The following is an 18,896-nucleotide window of genomic DNA, read 5'->3' as shown; positions in this document are numbered from 1 at the left end:
TGCCAGCCTCCTTGCTGCCGCCACCGTCGCCCCCCCAGCCCCCCGAGCGGCCCAGCCACAGCTGAGCCGCCCGCTCGCCACTTTTTCCCGCCGCGGGCCCCCTGCGGCCCCGCCCACCACCGGCCCATTGGCCGCCCCGCTCGCCCAGCCCAGCTGACCCGCCCTCCCGTCCCCCTTCTTAAGGGGACAGCCAGGTGCACTCGGGAGTGACCGCTGTGCCTCTCACAAGGCCGGGTCACCCCCTTGCTTCCACTGCCTCCTGCTCCTGCCTACGCCAGCCTGCCTCCTTGCCAGCCTCCTTGCCGCCACCACCGTCACCCCCCAGCCCCCCGAGCGGCCCAGCCACAGCTGAGCCGCCCGCTCGCCACTTTTTCCCGCCGCGGGCCCCCTGCGGCCCCGCCCTCCACCGGCCCATTGGCCGCCCCGCTCACCCAGCCCAGCTGACCCGCCCTCCCGTCCCCCTTCTTATGATGCCCCCAGAGCGACCGCGCAGCGGACGCGCGCAGCGGGAGCACCGATTGAGCGCCGAAGGTGCGCCAAAGGTAAGCCCGTCTGCGCCCGTCCGCGCCTGGCCCGCACCCAGTGCCAGGACCCCTGGCCCCCGCAGACCCCAGCCCACCCGCCGGACGTACGACGCCGCCACCCTCAACACACTCAACGCCGGCCGAAGCCCAGGATGCTACCGAGCCACCCCGAGACGCACCCACGGACCCTTCTGCTGCAACTCCTGCAAGTTCACCTGCATCCGGACCTGCACTACTCCAGCACCAACCAAGACCAAGACGAGCAACAGCAGCAGCCACCTGAAATGCATCCTGCTCAACACCCGCTCCGTCCACAGACACGCCGTCGAGCTCTGGAACCTGCTCGACACCACAGCCCCAGACGTCGCCTTCCTCACGGAAACCTGGATGAACGCCTCCTCAACGCCCGACATTGCCATCGCCATCCCAGACGGCTACAAGATCATCCGAAGGGACCGCATCAACCACACCGGAGGAGGCATCGCCATCATCCACAGGAACACCATCCGCATCACGACCAACACCGACGACACCCTCGCACCCGCCGAGCACCTGCACTTCCAGGTCCACATCAACCCCAAGACCACCCTCAGAGGCACCCTCATCTACAGACCCCCGGGACCACGCACACAATTCAGCGAAGACATCGCCGACTTCATCAGCCCGCACGCCCTCCCCTCCGCTGACTACATCCTCCTCAGGGACCTCAACTTCCACCTGGAGAACAACAACGACCGCAACACCACCACCCTGCTGGACAACCTCGCCAACCTCGGACTCAAGCAGCTGGTCACCACCCCCACCCACTACGCCGGACACACACTCGACCCCGTCTTCTCATCCAGCAAGGACATCGCCTTCAGCCACGCCACCGGACTCCACTGGACGGACCACAGCTGCGTCCACTTCAGCTTCAGAAGGACCACGATCCACCACCACCAGCAACAGGTTGCACGCAGAAGCTGGAACAAGATCACAGCCGACCAGCTCGCGACCGCCCTGAGCAAGAACCCACCCACCAGCGCAACGAACCCCAGCCAAGCGGCCACCAACCTCACGAAGTGGATCAGCGACTGCGCAGACGACCTCGCCCCTCTGAAGACCCCGACTAGCAGACCCGGTAGCAAGAAAGCCCCATGGTTCACCGACAAACTCAAGAGCTCCAATAAGAACTGCCGAGCCCTCGAGAGAACCTGGCGCAGAGACCCAACACCGGACAACATGACTGCCCTCAAGCTCGCCACCCGAAAACACCACCAACTCATCCACGCCACCAAGAAAACCGCATTCAAGGAACGACTGGACAACAACGCACACAACAGCAAGGAACTCTTCAACATCGTCAAAGAGCTCTCCAACCCCAACGCCGGTAACAACGACATCACCCCTTCACAAGACCTCTGCAACTCCCTCGCCTCCTACTTCCACAACAAGATCGCGGACATACACAACAGCTTCAGCACTCAACCGACGCACGCCACGACCGAACCACCGCCCCCCACCACCACCCTCCGCGCCTGGACCCCGATCAGCACCGAAGACACCGTCCGCACGATGAACTCCATCCACTCCGGATCTCCTACCGACCCCTGCCCTCACCACGTCTTCAACAAGGCCGACGTTGTCATCGCACCCCACCTGCGGGACATCATCAACACCTCCTTCGACACCGCTACCTTCCCGGAGAGCTGGAAGCACGCCGAACTCAGCGCCCTACTAAAGAAGCCATCAGCCGACCCCACCGACCTCAAGAACTACCGCCACATCTCGCTGCTCCCGTTTCCTGCAAAAGTCATCGAGAAGACTGTCAACAAGCAGCTGGCCGCCTTCCTCGAGACGAACGGATCCCTCGACCTCTCGCAGTCTGGCTTCCGGGCCAACCACAGCACCGAGACCGCCCTGATCGCAGCCACCGATGACATCCGAGCTCTGCTTGACAACGGAGAAACAGCGGCCCTCATCCTCCTAGACCTCTCCGCGGCCTTCGACACTGTCTGCCACCGTACACTAGTGCAGCGACTCAGCAACGTCGGAATCCAGGAGAAGGCACTGGAGTGGATCATCTCCTTCCTCGACGGAAGGACACAGAGAGTCCGCCTCCCCCCGTTCAGATCTGAAGCCACCGAAGTCATCTGCGGCGTTCCTCAAGGCTCCTCGCTCAGTCCAACCCTCTTCAACGTGTACATGAGCCCCCTCGCAGACATCGCACGCCAGCACAACCTCAACATCATCTCCTACGCCGATGACACCCAGCTGATTCTCTCCCTCACCAACGACCCCGCCACCGCCAGAGCCAACCTCCACGAAAGGATGAAAGAGGTAGCCGAATGGATGAAGAACAGCCGCCTGAAACTGAACTCGGACAAGACGGAAGTCCTCATCCTGCGATCCTCACCCTCTGCCTGGGACGACTCCTGGTGGCCCCCCGCCCTAGGCAGCGCACCCAAACCAACAGACCACGCACGCAACCTGGGCTTCATCCTGGACTCCACCCTCTCCATGACCAGACAAGTCAACACCGTCTCCTCGTCGTGCTTCAACATCCTACGCATGCTACGAAAGATCTTCCGGTGGATCCCCACCGAGACCAGGAAGACGGTCACCCAGGCCCTCGTCACCAGCCGTCTGGACTACGGCAACTCCCTCTACGCCGGAACCACCGCCAAACTCCAGAAAAGACTTCAGCGGATCCAGAACGCCTCAGCACGACTCATCCTGGACATCCCCCGTCGCAGCCACATCTCCGGACACCTGAGAGACCTGCACTGGCTCCCGGTCACCAAGAGAATCACCTTCCGTCTCCTCACCCACGCACACAAAGCCCTACACAACCAAGGCCCAGGATACCTCAACAGCCGCCTCAACTTCTACACTCCCAAACGCCAGCTTCGATCGACTGGCCACGCCCTCGCCACCGTCCCCCACATCCGAAGAGCCACCACAGGGGGACGGTCCTTCTCCTTCCTCGCCGCCAGGACGTGGAACTCCCTCCCGACCCACCTCCGCCTGACCCAGGACCACCTCGCCTTCAGGAAGCAACTCAAGACCTGGCTGTTCGAGCAGTAGCGGACCCCCCTCCCCTAGCGCCTTGAGACCCTCTGGGTGAGTAGTGCGCTATATAAATGCTTTGATTGATTGATTGATTGATCATCCACAAATTGTTTAGAAATTCAATATATATATAACAATACCCAATGCAGGCTGTTCTAACAGCTTAATTGATGTGGAATAATCTAAATGGTCACATTTATTGGAGTGCTTTGGGTACAGGTTAACAGTGGCACTGGCATTTGGTAGAGCTTGTAGGCTGCACAAGCTGCAGTGGACTCACATGAAATAACTTGGACCCCTGCACCTATTTGTTTTCAAATTAAACACTGCGTAGTCGCCAGCTAGGCCTCAATTACCAAGCAACTTTGATGCCCCGTGGTCAATCTTGATTAAGTTAGTATGAGCAAGAAGGTGGAACTGGGAAAAGCAATACCAGGATTTGGAGTATTATAAGATTACCAGTAATTAATCAGGCATTTGCTTGGAACAGCACAATTTAGGGTTTTACACTTTCATTCATTAAATACTTCCATATGTAATCAAATACTCACCTGTGTGGACTGTATTTATCAAAATGCTGTTGGGTGTCTGCACTATCTATAGTGAAAGTCACCTTTATATAATCAAACTATGACCTATGTATTTGCTCATGGTAACTGTATTCATTTGACTGTCATTTTCTTTCTTAATGTTGGCCTGACTGTGACTAGGCCTGTACTATTTGAGTTGTTTCTTATTAACTGTGAATTTCATGTTCTTTTTTCCTCTGCAGGTGTTTATCAAGAAGTGCTTTGTAGTAAGAATAGTCTTTTTGCTTTTTGTTGGGAACTGTTAGATTCAGGGTAGGCTTTAGGGTAGTGCGACTAGTGTGGCCGCACAGGGCCCTGACCTGTGGAGGGGGCGTTGACCTCAAGGGGGGCGCTGTGTTTAGCAATAACTTATGAATTGAGAGATGACGGGCACTTTTGCCCAGTGGTAGTGAGAGAATCTGAGGTGATGGTCATAGGGTGTGGGAGTGCCAAAAATGGTTGTCGCATCGGGCACCACCAGTGCTAAAGCAGGTCCGGGTTAGATTAGACATTTTAATTAGAACTTGGCCTTGGATGAGTCGTACGTGGGTAGAAGAGTGAGCCTCCTGTACCAGGCACAATGGACTGTTGCTAACTTCAGGGCCGTACAGCGGCACATTTCTTCATCTATTGCTGGAAACTTCAGGGAGTCTACCTGCTCCCAGAGAACATCATCATCTGATTGGACCATCCAAAGGGAGTTGATGGGACAAAGCATCCAGAGCTTCTACTGTGAATTAGTTGTGTGTTCTTAGAATAGCTTAGCAGATCCTGTCCTGACTTGACTGTGGGAAGACCCGTCCCGCACTCTGCTAATTTTTCCTACCCGAGCTGTTGAGCTTTATGCTTGAACATCCGTGCCTATGCCCCTGTTCCTTAATTTGGTTCTTCTGATGCTGACACTTTCTTCATAGAAAAATCCTATGTCACTTTTGAAGCTTTAATTGAAATTAAGGAAGTTCCTTAATTGAAGCAATCTATTTCTAGTTTGCACTTTGTACCTTGTTATTTTTTGCATCTTCTCCTTTATAATATACAAATTCAGATAGCAACATTATATAGCTCTACATGCTTTTTGGATAAACTGATGTACTGAGTGATTAATTTGTAACTTGACTATAATTTGCTAATAAATCCCCATGGTTTAGAAACCATTCCCTCTGTCGTTCTTGTGGAGCCACATTGGTTTCACTGTAATTGGAATCTGTTGCTGGTACTAGCTCCTTTCATATGCTTCCAGTCGACAACTAAAGGTCCATCTGACTAAGGGAGAATCCTGTATGACAATTATACTAAAGTATTTAAATATAGGGAGATTCGCTGGATTCCTTCCATTTTGCTTGCCTCAGTCCTTATCAAGCTAGGATTTATGAAAGATTAACAGAACCTACCATTGGTAGCAGACCAAACTGTAACAGGCCCTAAAGGCCAGCACATTAGAAAAAAGAAAACTGAGGTTACGTCACCAGCCAACAACTCCATGGGGGTACCAGGACTTGAGTGGACATGACCCTTGGTTGGCACCCAGGAAAATTCCCCATAGACACATCCCTGAAGGCTGCCAGTATGCCAAAAAAACCAGAGTGCAAGATGTGACTAATTAGAGATTAGCAGCTCCGGATGCCCTACATCCCAGAGAAGGTAGCAACTTGGTCAACTGACTCAAGGTCGCTCTGGAGGTCGTTCATCCCTGTCAGCAAATCAAAGGCAGTAAAATATGGAATCACAAGGAAAACAGAAAGCAGCACAACGTGAAAGAAGACAAAGGTCGAAGGAGCAGCGTGCCAGGACACAGAAAAGAAGAAAACTCACAAGTTTGCACCGGAGAAAATGACAACGAAAAAAACAAATCTGTGGGCAGAAACTCCAAGAAAATTCCAAAAGGCTGAAGGAAGCCCCTGCATACTAAGAGGACCCAAATCAAGACTCTATAACAAGGAAATGAATGTGGATCACTAAGTGCATGTTCATCCAGGGATGCAATATAGAAAATAGTCATTGCCTAACATAGATCATAGCATTGACCACACCATGAGGAAAGCCAGATCAGCCCAATGCCCACCTGAACCTATGACCGCGGGATCCAAAGGCACATCTCGGTAGTGGATCTGTTCATCTACTGGGTCACCATGCCCACCCAAAAACAAAAGCGATTAGGGAACCCCATGCTGTCAGCAAAGAAACTGCTGGAAGAGAGGAAAGCTATACCACCAGCAAGTTAGCCATTGACCTCTCTGAAAATCGGGGACACCCCTCATAGAAAGGAGACACTCAGACACACAAGAGACTATCCAGAAGAAACAGGGATGCCAGAAGGCACACCTCTCCCAGCGGCACCAGGCCCCAAGGTTCCTTCAATGCTGGGTGACACCTGTCAACCTGGCCTGTCAGAACAACTGCTGGGGAAAGAAAGCCCCACTAGCGAATACCCTATGTCTGGAGTCCACTCAAATGCTGGGCCACCTACCGAGCTGCCCCGGCAGCAAAATCGAATCGAGCAGTGGGCATAAATTATAAGTCAGAGAAGGGGCTAAACAAGGGCAGGTGAGACCTGCAAGAAGCCACCAGCAGAACCCCTGGTGTGGGTTAGAGAAAAAAACAGAAGGCCCTTTTGACCCACGATGGAGCAGGGCTATGGATCCTACAGTTAACAAATTGGGCAAGGAACATGAAGCAGAGCACAGCCCCAATCTCAAAAGTCAAAACCAGATATACCAGATAGAACTAGAACCATGCCTGGTATTGAGGAAGGGTCAGTAATATAAAAACTAAGAGCTATTGGAGAGAAATAATCATGGTGGCACCAGGACCTTAACCATTAAACTTCATCCATGAGCAACGCTCCCCATGGGACCCAGAGGAAGCAAACTGGTCCACAAAATAGCCATCAAGCACTAATCCTAGAGGCCACCTCAGCCCACAAAGAGACCATGCTACAAATAGCAGCCAGCAAGAATAGGGTCACCCCAGGATAAAACTTGTTTCACTAGTGGCAGGTTAATTTGAAAGTTGAATGTGGTCAAAAAAGGTCAAACTATGGCAAAACCCAAAATCAGAAGAAGCAGCATCTATGTTGTGATGCAGGCACTGGTCTCACTGCCACCCTGCCTCTGAGGCCCTGGAAACCGCAGCAACAGGATTGCAGGGTGATGGCGGGACAGGCAAAGTGGGGAACGAGAGCAGCGTTCCAAGGGCCACTGCCTGCTTCCCCTGAGGCCATGTGACCCGCATCCCAAAAGGGAAGCTGCTCCGCTTTGTAGCTCAGTTACCACCTCTATTGGGGGCATATCTTCAACAACCGTCGATAATTATCGCTGAGCGCACTTAGCCCTCAGATAATTATCGCCGGCTAGCGCCGATTTTTATCGCTGAGATAGCGTGCTATTAGCAACGCTTATCTCATCAGCGATAAAAATCCTAGCGCTAACTGGCTAACATGAGATTATCGCTGGAAACCCAGCGATAATCTCACGTTAGCTAGTTGATAGGGACTCACAAACTTAGCCATGATATCCCCCTTCCATAGGATATCATGGCTAAGTCAGTCCTGAAGCAGGTGTTAGGAAAGTAGCGATAACAGGGGCTATCGCTACTTTTCCTGACGCTATGCTTCATAGCGTGGGGCTTGATGATAGGAGAAATGTCGCTTAGCGACATTTCTCCTATCATGTCAGGTCAGGAACGCCCACTTTGCATCTCATTAGAGATGCAAAGCTGGGCGTTAGACATCCCCACGCTAAAGCAAGGTTTCACGCGTTAGCGTGGCCTTGCTAATATAGCGATAAAATTATCACCGCTTTTCGGCCGAAAACGGCCGCTAAAGCGGCGATTATTTTTTATCGCCTCGTTGTAAATATGCCCCTTGGAGACTAGGGAGCATATTTACAACAGAATGGCAGAGCGCGGTGGTACACCACAATTGGTAACGCTGTGCTCCGACATTCTGAAAACACAGGGATGCACCGTATTTATAATAATATGGCGTACCCCTACACTTTCCCTAGCACTGGCACTAAATGTAGCTGACTAGTGCCAACGCAGGTACCCGTGCACCATAGTGAAGGGAATGATTGTTCATGTGCAGGAAGGAGTCCCTTCCTGCACATAAACAATCACTAATTGTAATTTCGAACTGCTATGTGTGCTGCAGAATGCAACACACATAGAAACAGCAAAAACAAGTAGAAATTAGTAATTTCTCCTCGTTGTTCCTGTTTAAGACCAGGTTTTCCCTGGTCTTATTTTTGGCGCTGCCTCATGTTTACGCCAGCATTGTAAATAGGGGGCAGCATCAAAAAGCAATGGGTGCAACACCCATTGCCCGCCCCTTTCATGCTAAGTGATGCGTGAATAGGGACATTATTTACAAGGCGGTGTTAAGCCATGTCATGTGACTTAACGTTGCTTTGTACCTAAGGCGAAGGGGTTATTGCCACCAGAACGTCAAAAAAGTGACGTTCTGGTGGCGATAAATCCTTGTAAATATGTCCATTGGTAGTCTTTTAATGGTTTGTGAACACAAGTGTGATATCGAAACTTTGGTACGTCTCATTGGGGCATATCAACAACAACCGGCGATAATTATCGCTGAGCGCACTTAGCGCTCGGATAATTATTGCCGGCTAGCGCCGATTTTTATCGCTGAGATAGCGTGCTATTAGCAACGCTTATCTCAATAGCGATAAAAATCCTGGTGCTAAGTGGCTAACGTGAGATTATCGCTGGAAACCCAGCGATAATCTCACGTTAGCTTGTTGATAGGGACAGGCAAACTTAGCCATGATATCCTCCTTCCATAGGATATCATGGCTAAGTCAGAAAAATACTAGACGTAAAAAAGCAGCGTTAACCGTGGTTAGCGCTGCTTTTTTTGTCGCTAACAGGGTTAGCGATATCCTTGATAATAGGAGAAATGTCGCTTAGCGACATTTCTCCTATGATTTTACTCTGGAACGCCCCCTTTGCATCTCATTAGAGATGCAAGGGGAAGCGTAGAGTAAAAGGGTGCTAACATGCAAATTTGCATGTTAGCACCCTGTTGTTGATAGGGTGCTAGTTTTATCTCTGCTTTTTTGGCTTTTAAAGCCAAAAAAGCAGAGATAAAGCCCTTGTTGATATGCCCCATTGTGAGTCACAAATAGATGGGGGCGCCGCATCCTACTGACACTTCAGAATAGGTCGTTGAACCCATTTTGTATTAGGGAACAAAATGGCTTTAATAGACGACAAGAGCCATTTTTAGGGTTGCAAGTGCTCTGATTTCATGAAAAGCAAGCTCCATAACTACAAAATAGTTTCTTTCGTGCATGCCTAAATAATCTAATTAAGATGCCAAAGTAAACAACTCCATGTTAGCAAAGTGTAAAAAGCCATGGAGCCCGGAAGATTACTCCATGGCCTTTGAGTCTATTTTTGTTTGAGTTGAGTACATTTGTCTTGCAGAAGCACATTTCATTGTGTCCTAGCCTGGCTCAGGGATATTTCATGTAAAACATTTTTTGCATTGACCTCAGGCCCTCATTCAGAATTGTTTCCTTTGTACATGTTACTCTTCGTGGAAAAACCAACACATGCCTTTTGCAGGCACTGCCTCATTCCCGGAATGCTTTTCAGATGTCAGAAATGTGAGGGAATGAATCACAATGTCCTGCACATTTCATTAACAAACACATTTTTCCCAAACACAGGCACGTGCCATTTGAATGCGCTGTAAAGACGGATGTTTTTCAGGACCATCAAGACACCTTCCTCCAAAGGCAACGGAGGGACAGAAGGGAGATACAAGAAGGTGGCTTGTGGGGGAAAGAGGAGTGCATAGGGGAAGAAGCAGTAGCGGCTCGTAGTGGGAGTGCTGCCGGGCAGTGGGGTGGGGCAGGGGAGGGGCAGGGTGGGGGGTAGTAAACTCCGGCATACTGCCGACCGGAGGTAAGTACATAAATAAATGAATAAAACAAATTACATTGCGCGCGCTGCAGCGCCATTTGCGTTGCAGCGTGCGCAATGTAATACTTTTTGGGGCAGATTTACAAGCCCCTTGCGCCTCTTTTACGCTGCCGTTGCGTCTCTTTTGGGACGCAGCGGCGGCGCAAAACCAGCGCCATGCTGCGGGGTATTTACAATGTGACGCATCTGGGAGATGCGTCACGTTGTAAAGCCCTGCACCAGTAGTAGGCGTACCTGTGCAGGGGGGGGCGTTCCGTCGCAGGAGCGCCTCCCAAAAGTGGCTGAGTGAAATCTACAAGATTTCACTCAGTCACTTTTGAGCCCATACTGCGTCAAAACCCTGCGTCTGCTTGAAGCAGGCGTAAGGATTGACGCAGCATTGCAAAGATAGGGCACCTCAGAGCCTTGCTGGAGCTGCGTTGCGCTTGCGACACAACTCCAGCAATGCGCTGTCTTTACGGCACAGATGCGTCACGCATCTGTCCGTTTTTGCCCCATGGTGCGCCGCATTGTAAATGTGGCGCATCCATGGTGGCGGAGCCGTGACGCACAATAACTGGCGCATCCCTGCTGATATGCAGGGATGCTCCAGTTATTGTAAATCTGCCCCTTTATTTATTTATTTATGTACTTACCTCGGTCGGCCGTGTCCCGGAGTTTACTACCCCCCACCATGCCCCTCCCCTGCCCCACCCCACTGCTGCGCAGCACACTCACTACGAGCCACGACTGGGAAGGAGGGATAGATAGGAGGGCACAGGGAGAAAGAACAGAACAGAGCAGACACAGAGGAGAGAACAAGCAGGGATGGGTAGAGGGGTCCATAGTCAATGAGTCCCTCATGCAGTTCAAAGCAAGACTCGAGTGGAAATGGAAGCATACACTCGAACAGCCAACAGAGTTAGAAGAGAGATGACTATTCCACTGGCATGCACAATTACGTGATTGACAAAGCCTCATACCAATGGCTGAAAGAGGCTGGTCGAAGAAAGCTAATGAATGAAAGGGGCAGATACCTGTGTGAGCAATAGGACTGTTTGGCAACTGTGCTGTCATAATTAAGATGCAAAAATGGTTTGCTGCATATGATAAGTAGAGAGAGCTGAGGAAGTGATAGAGGAAATCATTTGCTTCCTTTCGCTTGGACACATACCAAGTCTTTGAACAAGCTGCTATTCAGGTGTTAGTGACCTCAAAGTTTTTAATAATTCTTGTGATTCGCCTGGTTCAACAAACTTGTTGTTTGACCAGACATTAGGGTCAATCAAAACTCTCTACTCATCGTCCTGAAGATGGTCTAACGGACATATATGCCACTAAGACCAAAACGTTGAGAAGCTCATCTATTTCCCCAGTGATTTATTTTTTAAGGAAATGTTTTCTGTTTACATCAGATTCATTTTCTGTTATGACATTACTCTGGAATAGATGTTCACACAAATGATTCTGAGGTCCTAATCTCTGTATATTATTCATCAACCTCGGTCATTGTGTTTTGTTATAATTCTTTGTACCCTCCTTGTTTGTTCACATTAAATAAGTTAATATTTTGAAAAATGAACACCCGCGTTGAAATTGTTTACCACAGATTTATCATGGTATAAATTAGCACATTCATGTTTTGATTTTTCAATTGTTAGCTACCGGTGGGGGCTTGACAACACAGTTATTTATTTAAATAGTTTAATTTAGTTTATTGAATGAAATCCCTTGTAGACGCATTTACTTACCAATAGTATTGTAAATACGGCGCATCCATGGTGGTGCAAGGGTTCCACAGGGAGGCGCAGAGAAAGCGACACATCTCTACAGATGGATCACTTTCTTGTAAATCTGCCCCTATAAGTATATAATAAATAAAAAAACAGCAGTAGATAAGAGAAGTGTCTGAAAGATGTACGAGTTAGTAGATCTACATTTTTGAAGGGAAGAGTAATCTGTATAATTTTACTGTAGGTAGTGTATTACAATTAGAAGTTAAACATCCTGTTTAATGATGGTCTCAATTTATAACCAATTTTTTCCTATGATAAACAGGATGTGCTTCTCTTTGTGCACTATTCTCACATTGAGACACATTGCATCAACCTTCTTAAACATATGTGTCTTCAGGGGGCGCTAGTGAGCCCTCGGAAGATTGTCGCACCCTAGTGTAGCACTGCCAGCCAGGAGCAGCAATACATGCCATATTCTGCTTTTTGGCACAAATCCATTCGATTGCTGAGTCGGAGGGGTGCAGAAGTGAGCTGGGGGTTGTTGGGCCCCGAAATTGGGAGTCGTTATTGCTGGATGTGGCTGACAGCAACAAAAGATTGCCTCGCTGTGTGAACAGCTGAATGCAAGGAAGATGGCAGTCACACATTATTAAAGGCAATCGTGGAACCTCTGGACGGGGAGTGGCTGTGGCTCTTGTACAGTATTGGTGTCTGATCTGCAATCACCTACAGGACCCCTACTGGACCAGTGGGGTGTGAGGCGGTCCTAGAAGCAGCGGTGTGTGAGTAAGAGACCCTGTGAGCCTATGGCATTGAGTGCCAACCCGGGACCATCTGTTGGGGGAGGAGCAACTCAGGGGGAGACATCAGAGCTGTTGGCTGCAAATTGTGGGATAGTGATTGCTGCGGGCGACCCTGTGCCTAGATGGCAGGTCTGTAACACAGTGCAGCGGAATAGACACCAGAATGAAGCCTACAAAACACAAGTAAGCAGTGTGGGCTGAGCAGACCCCTGGGGCGGTGTGTGCCCCTGTAGAGAACTGTGCTGCAACAGAAATGGGGTGGAGGTCCTCCAAGCCGGGAAGTCATAACAGACTCAGTGCGGGTGAGGCTGAGCTCCATGAGGTGGGCACTATATGTGGAGACGATGTTACTAAAATAGCACAGACCCACAAACGGGAAAGTGACTGAAGGTTCTTGCAGTCATACAGACCAAGGCTGAAGCCTTGGAGGCAAGATCCCGCTGCAATAACTTGTACATCACTGGTGTACCAGATTCAACTAATACTGGCAAAATGGAACTCTATGTGGTGAACATGCTCACTGTGATATTTGTCTATGGCAACTTTTCGTACATGGTGGTGGTAGAACTGGCACACAGATATCTCAAGACAAGGCTGCTGCTGGGGAGCACCCTTGCACCCAATAATAGCCAAACTACTCAGCTATAGAGACTGCAACACGGTCTTTCGACTGGGGTGAGAGAAGAAGTACATACACTATCCGGGACACAATGTTGCTTTCTTTTTAAAGTTCACAGTGGCAGTAGAGGCAGCCCGGGAAGAGTTTCCACATGTTAAAGAGAAGCTACAGAAAGCAGAAATATCTTATGCCATGCTTTATTCACCTCGACTGGGCATTCATCATCGAGGAACACAGAAAATCATCACCACACCCAAGACGGCAATGGAGTTTGTAAAGAAAATAACCCCCCACCATACAGAACTCTCACAGAATGAGACGGACAATGAGGAACAGTGAATTTGCTCTCTTACGGGGTCACTGATGGCACATTGTCGGTGGCTTGTCTCAGCCAGGGAGAAGGCTGGTGTTGCATAGCAGATACATTGAATGATCGAATGGGGCCTCTAGACACTGGGGCTCCATCTTCATGGTGTGGCACCATTTGCACAGGGCATCCCCTCTGACCACATGAGTTGTTGGCAAAGACCCCTATTTGAACCTTTAATGAGCTGGTCTTTGGATATGCCGACAGTACCTCTTTCACTTTCAAAGGGTCTTGCAGCTCAGTTGAGAGGCGAGCTACAGTAGCCAGAGCACTGCTCTTCCTCCTGGCCACCTTTGCACACCTGGAGGATGTTGGGACTGTTGCTGCCCCCATGAGGGTGCACCCCATATGTTAACACTCGACGAAGTTACAGTGGACACTGTGAAAATCAGTTTATCGCTTCTAATTAGCATTTTTTCCTTTTAGATAGTGAGGATGCTTTTGGCATGTGGGATGCTGAAGTAGGGGGGGTTCTAATTTAAATGTTTTTATTGCCATCATTGTGCTACTAAATGCAGCTGTTGGATATGGTGCCATATATTTGAGATTGGGTAGCGTAGCTTACTTCCTACTCATGCGATGTGGTTGGGCTTATGAACACAGAATGCATATTTTGCATGACTTGGAATGTGTGGGGACTTAACAACCCCCATAAGACATGGTAGGTACTAGCGTACTTAGACAGGCACAATGTGCAAATTGCACTTTTACAAGGGACGCCCTTAACACATCACACTGAAAGTAATGTTGGTGCCTGGTGGGCGGCTGTACGAGTGGCCTTTTCCTACTCAAGGGGGGTGCTGCTGTTGGTAAAATAGGGCGTGCCCTTCATAGTCACTCATTCTGAAACGGATGACCCGGGTTGTTATCAGTGGCAACTGGCACGGATCTGGAGTGGTGAGGGAGGTGGGGGAGTACGGGGAAGAGGCAATAAAAAATCAAATTAAACTTACCTCCTCGCTGCCGCGTCCCCCTTGTCACTTGTCACCTAGTCCCTCTGGCCGCAACACAGAACAGAAAGCACTCAGGCTCCCCTGAGCAATCACAACGTGGTCTGAGCACCGTGGTTCGGTGCTCAGATGGGGACTGGGAGGCTGGGCATGTTCTCCACCCAGGCTGTAATGCAGCCTGGGTGGAGAATATGCTAGTGCACATAAATGTTTGGATGGCCTGAGATGGCCAGCCAAACATTCATGCGCACTTAGAGAGTGAAAACCACTCCTCCCCTCCCTAGCTCTGCCAGCAGAGTAGCCCCGCCCAGAAAAGCTGCAGCGCCCGCAATAGGAAATAAAAATGATAATAACAATGAGTTATAATCATTTTATTTTTTCTTACACTGCTGAAAAGCAGTGGGGCGGCGCTCCTCCGCTTTAGCAGAGGAGCCGCCACTGGTCGTTATGCTATAATACAGAGTAGCTTATGTCATATCATGGTGACACTTGTGAACACTACCGGGCCTAACATAGATGACCCAGAATTTTACATGCAAATATGGAACCGATTGCACTTATTTTTTTTCAGAGTTGTATATAGCGCAAACTTGACCCAGAGGTATCAGAGTGCTCTACATGAGCACCAGTTGCGTCGGTGATGGACACATTCATTTTTGTTGGGCATGGGGAGATTAAGTGATTTGTCTAGAATCACAAGATGTTGAGCATCCCTGCAGAGACACGAACCTGGTTCCCCAGCTTCAAGGTTGACCACTCTAGCCACAAGGCCACATCCTCACACACGATTCAATCGACTGCCACCATATGGGGAGGAGATCTCAACACTTATTTAGACCCTATGCTTGATCGATCGAGCACAACTAACTGGCATGGCAAGCACTCTGCTAAAGTAAGCTGCGAGTATTAGACCTGGCTACTGTGTGTAGAAACTAGAGAAGCCATAGTGATCGCCGTGGCCAAATATCTGAAATGGTCCTCAGCCGTTCGGGCTTATGCCCTAGGAACCTAAGATCTGTGAATTAATAGTGTTACAACCTGGGATCCAGGGGCTTTTTTTAATCTTAATTGGTTGTATGTACATTTTTTTAAAATAGAGATTGTGGTCAATTAAAACTATTTTATCAAAAAAGGCAATGTTTTTTAGGTGATATATTTATATATAGGTGATATTTATGCAATTTGCATGGATTTTTGGGATGATATTTTGTATATAAAGCTTGTGTATGCTAGTCTCCTGTCTGATTTGAGCTGAATCTCCTATTTATAAATTTTAACATTGATTTAGTAGCTTGGACTGCTATATTTTTTGTTTTGCGAAAGTTTGGTTTCCCGCTACAATTTTTACAGATGCTAAAAAAAGTTTATAGTTGTGCAGAAGCCAAAATCATTATTAATGGTTCAGAAGCCAGTAAGGTTATTATTAAACGAGTCACTCGCCAGGGAAGTCCGCTATCCCCCCGCCTGTTTTCATTGTTCATTGAACCCCTAGCTGTGAGGATCTGAAAAAACTTAATGATCTCTCCTCCCATTGAGGGGATGGCAAAAATGAAACTTTATGCAGATGACATTATTTTATATCTGAAAGCAGGGGCAGGTAATGCACAGAACGCTTTGGATAAAATCCAAACGTTTACGCAGGTCAGCGGATACAAAGTTAATCAAGCGAAAACCGGAATTTTACCATTTAGGTGCCGATTCGGATCCTGAAGAAACCGGGTACGAACCGTCGGTCGGAGCGTTTTCTCCGTCCGACTCGTACCCGGGAAATAAACATTACAAACATGCAAGCACGATTCCCACGGAAACACCATTTCCGTACGATTCGTAAAAAACACCGACCGACAAAAAAATACATACCAATGTGATCCGAGACAGCGCCGACGTGACGTCGGGACGCATTCAGCCTGCGGTTCACGAACCAGGAAGTACGATCCGCACCGACGTCACCCCGCACGGATAAAATTCTCCGCCTGCCAAAAACTGCCGGGAAACCAAACGACACGCACAAGGAGCACCTGTACGCGACGGACAGCCATGGACCCGAACCTACGTGTCATCCCAGCCCTCATAGTAATCCACCTGCTCTACTGGCACCGCCGCAGACGCCGCAGAAGGTCAGAATAACACCCAGGGGCAAAGGGGCAAAGGGGGGGGCAGGGGGCAGGGGCAGGACACATAACCCCCACCCAAGTCACAAATTACACATGCCCTGGACAAACCTGACCTGCAGGACCTCGTCACCTCGAGGGGGTGGGGGCGTGTCCAGCAATGCAAGCGTCCGCCACAACGGAAGTGGATGTTGACGCGAACCGGCAACACAACAATACCGGTACGTACCGTACCCAGGCCTTAAGAGCGTGGGTACGGGTCGTACTACGCCCACCACTACGTCACCCCAACAATGGCGGCACGGCCCGTACCCACGTTCTAAAGGCCTTGGTACGGGCCGTACCAGCATTGTTGGGGTGATGTAGGGGTACGTGTGGTACGACCCGTAACCACGCTCGGAAGGCCTGGGTACGGTGCAGACCCCCAATGGGGTGCCGTAGGGGTACGCACTGTACCCAGCCCTTCAGAGCGTGGGTACGGGTCGTACCACGCGTACCTCTACATCACCCCAACAATGCTGGTACGGCCCGTACCCAGGCCTTTGGAACATGGGTACGGTGCGTACCACCATTGTTGGGGTGCCGTAGGGGTCCGCATCGTACCCAGGCCATAAGAGCATGGGTACGGGTCGTACCACGCGTACCCCTACGTCACTCCAACAATGGCGGTACGGCCCGTACCCACGTTCTAAAGGCCTGGGTACGGGCCATACCACCATTGTTGGGGTGCCGTAGGGGTCCGCATCGTACCCAGGCCTTAAGAGCGTGGGTACGGGTCGTACTGTCACTCCAACAATGGCGGTACGGCCCGTACCCACGTTCTAAAGGCCTGGTTACGGCCCGTACCAGCATTGTTGGGGTGCCGTAGGGGTCCGCACCGTACCCAGCCCTTCAGAGCGTGGGTACGGGTCGTACCAAGCGTACCCCTACATCACCCCAACAATGCTGGTACGGCTCGTACCCAGGCCTTTAGAACGTGGGTACGGGCCGTGCCGCCATTGTTGGGGTGATGTAGTGGTGGGCGTGGTACGACCCGTACCCACGCTCTGAAGGCCTGGGTACGGTACGTACCCAGGCCTGCAAATCGTGGGTACGTGAATGTACGGAGCGTACCCCCACCTGTGTATGAATGGAGCGTACCCCCACCCGTGTATGAATGTAGCGGACCCACACCCCACCAGTGTATGTACGGAGCGTACCCTCACCCGTGTATATCCCGACCGTACATGCTCAGACATAGGAGGGGTGTGTGCAGAGTCCCCCCACCAGTGCCCAGACGCAGGAGGGGTGGGTGCAGAGTCCTCCCAGCAGTGCCCAGACACAGGAGGGGTGTGTGCAGAGTCCTCCCAGCAGTGCCCAGACGCAGGAGGGGTGGGTGCCTATCACTCCCAGCAGTGCCCAGACACAGGAGGGGTGTGTGCAGAGTCCTCCCAGCAGTGCCCAGACGCAGGAGGGGTGTGTGCAGAGTCCTCCCAGCAGTGCCCAGATACAGGAGGGGTGTGTGCAGAGTCCTCCCAGCAGTGCCCAGACACAGGAGGGGTGGGTGCAGAGTCCTCCCAGCAGTGCCCAGACACAGGAGGGGTGGGTGCAGAGTCCTCACAGCAGTGCCCAGACGCAGGAGGGGTGTGTGCAGAGTCCTCCCAGCAGTGCCCAGACACAGGAGGGGTGTGTGCAGAGTCCTCCCAGCAGTGCCCAGACACAGGAGGGGTGTGTGCAGAGTCCTCCCAGCAGTGCCCAGACGCAGGAGGGGTGGGTGCAGAGTCCTCACAGCAATGCCCAGACACAGGAGGGCTGTGTGCAGAGTCCTCCCAGCAGTGCCCAGACGCAGAAGGGGTGGGTGCAGAGTCCTCCCAGCAGTGCCCAGAAACAGGAGGGGTGGGTGCCTATCACTCCCAGCAGTACCCAGACACAGGAGGGGTGGGTGCCTATCACTCCCAGCAGTGCCCAGACACAGGAGGGGTGTGTGCAGAGTCCCCCCAGCAGTGCCCAGACACAGGAGGGGTGGGTGCCTATCACTCCCAGCAGTGCCCAGACACAGGAGGGGTGTGTGCAGAGTCCTCCCAGCAGTGACCAGACACAGGAGGGGTGTGTGCAGAGTCCTCCCAGCAGTGCCCAGACACAGGAGGGGTGTGTGCAGAGTCCTCCCAGCAGTGCCCAGACACAGGAGGGGTGTGTGCAGAGTCCTCCCAGCAGTGCCCAGACGCAGGAGGGGTGGGTGCAGAGTCCTCCCAGCAGTGCCCAGAC

This window comes from Triturus cristatus, chromosome 4_1, assembly GCF_964204655.1.
Source record: "Triturus cristatus chromosome 4_1, aTriCri1.1, whole genome shotgun sequence".
Classification (NCBI taxonomy): Eukaryota; Metazoa; Chordata; class Amphibia; order Caudata; family Salamandridae; genus Triturus; species Triturus cristatus.
Note: the sequence above shows the minus strand (reverse complement) of the source record.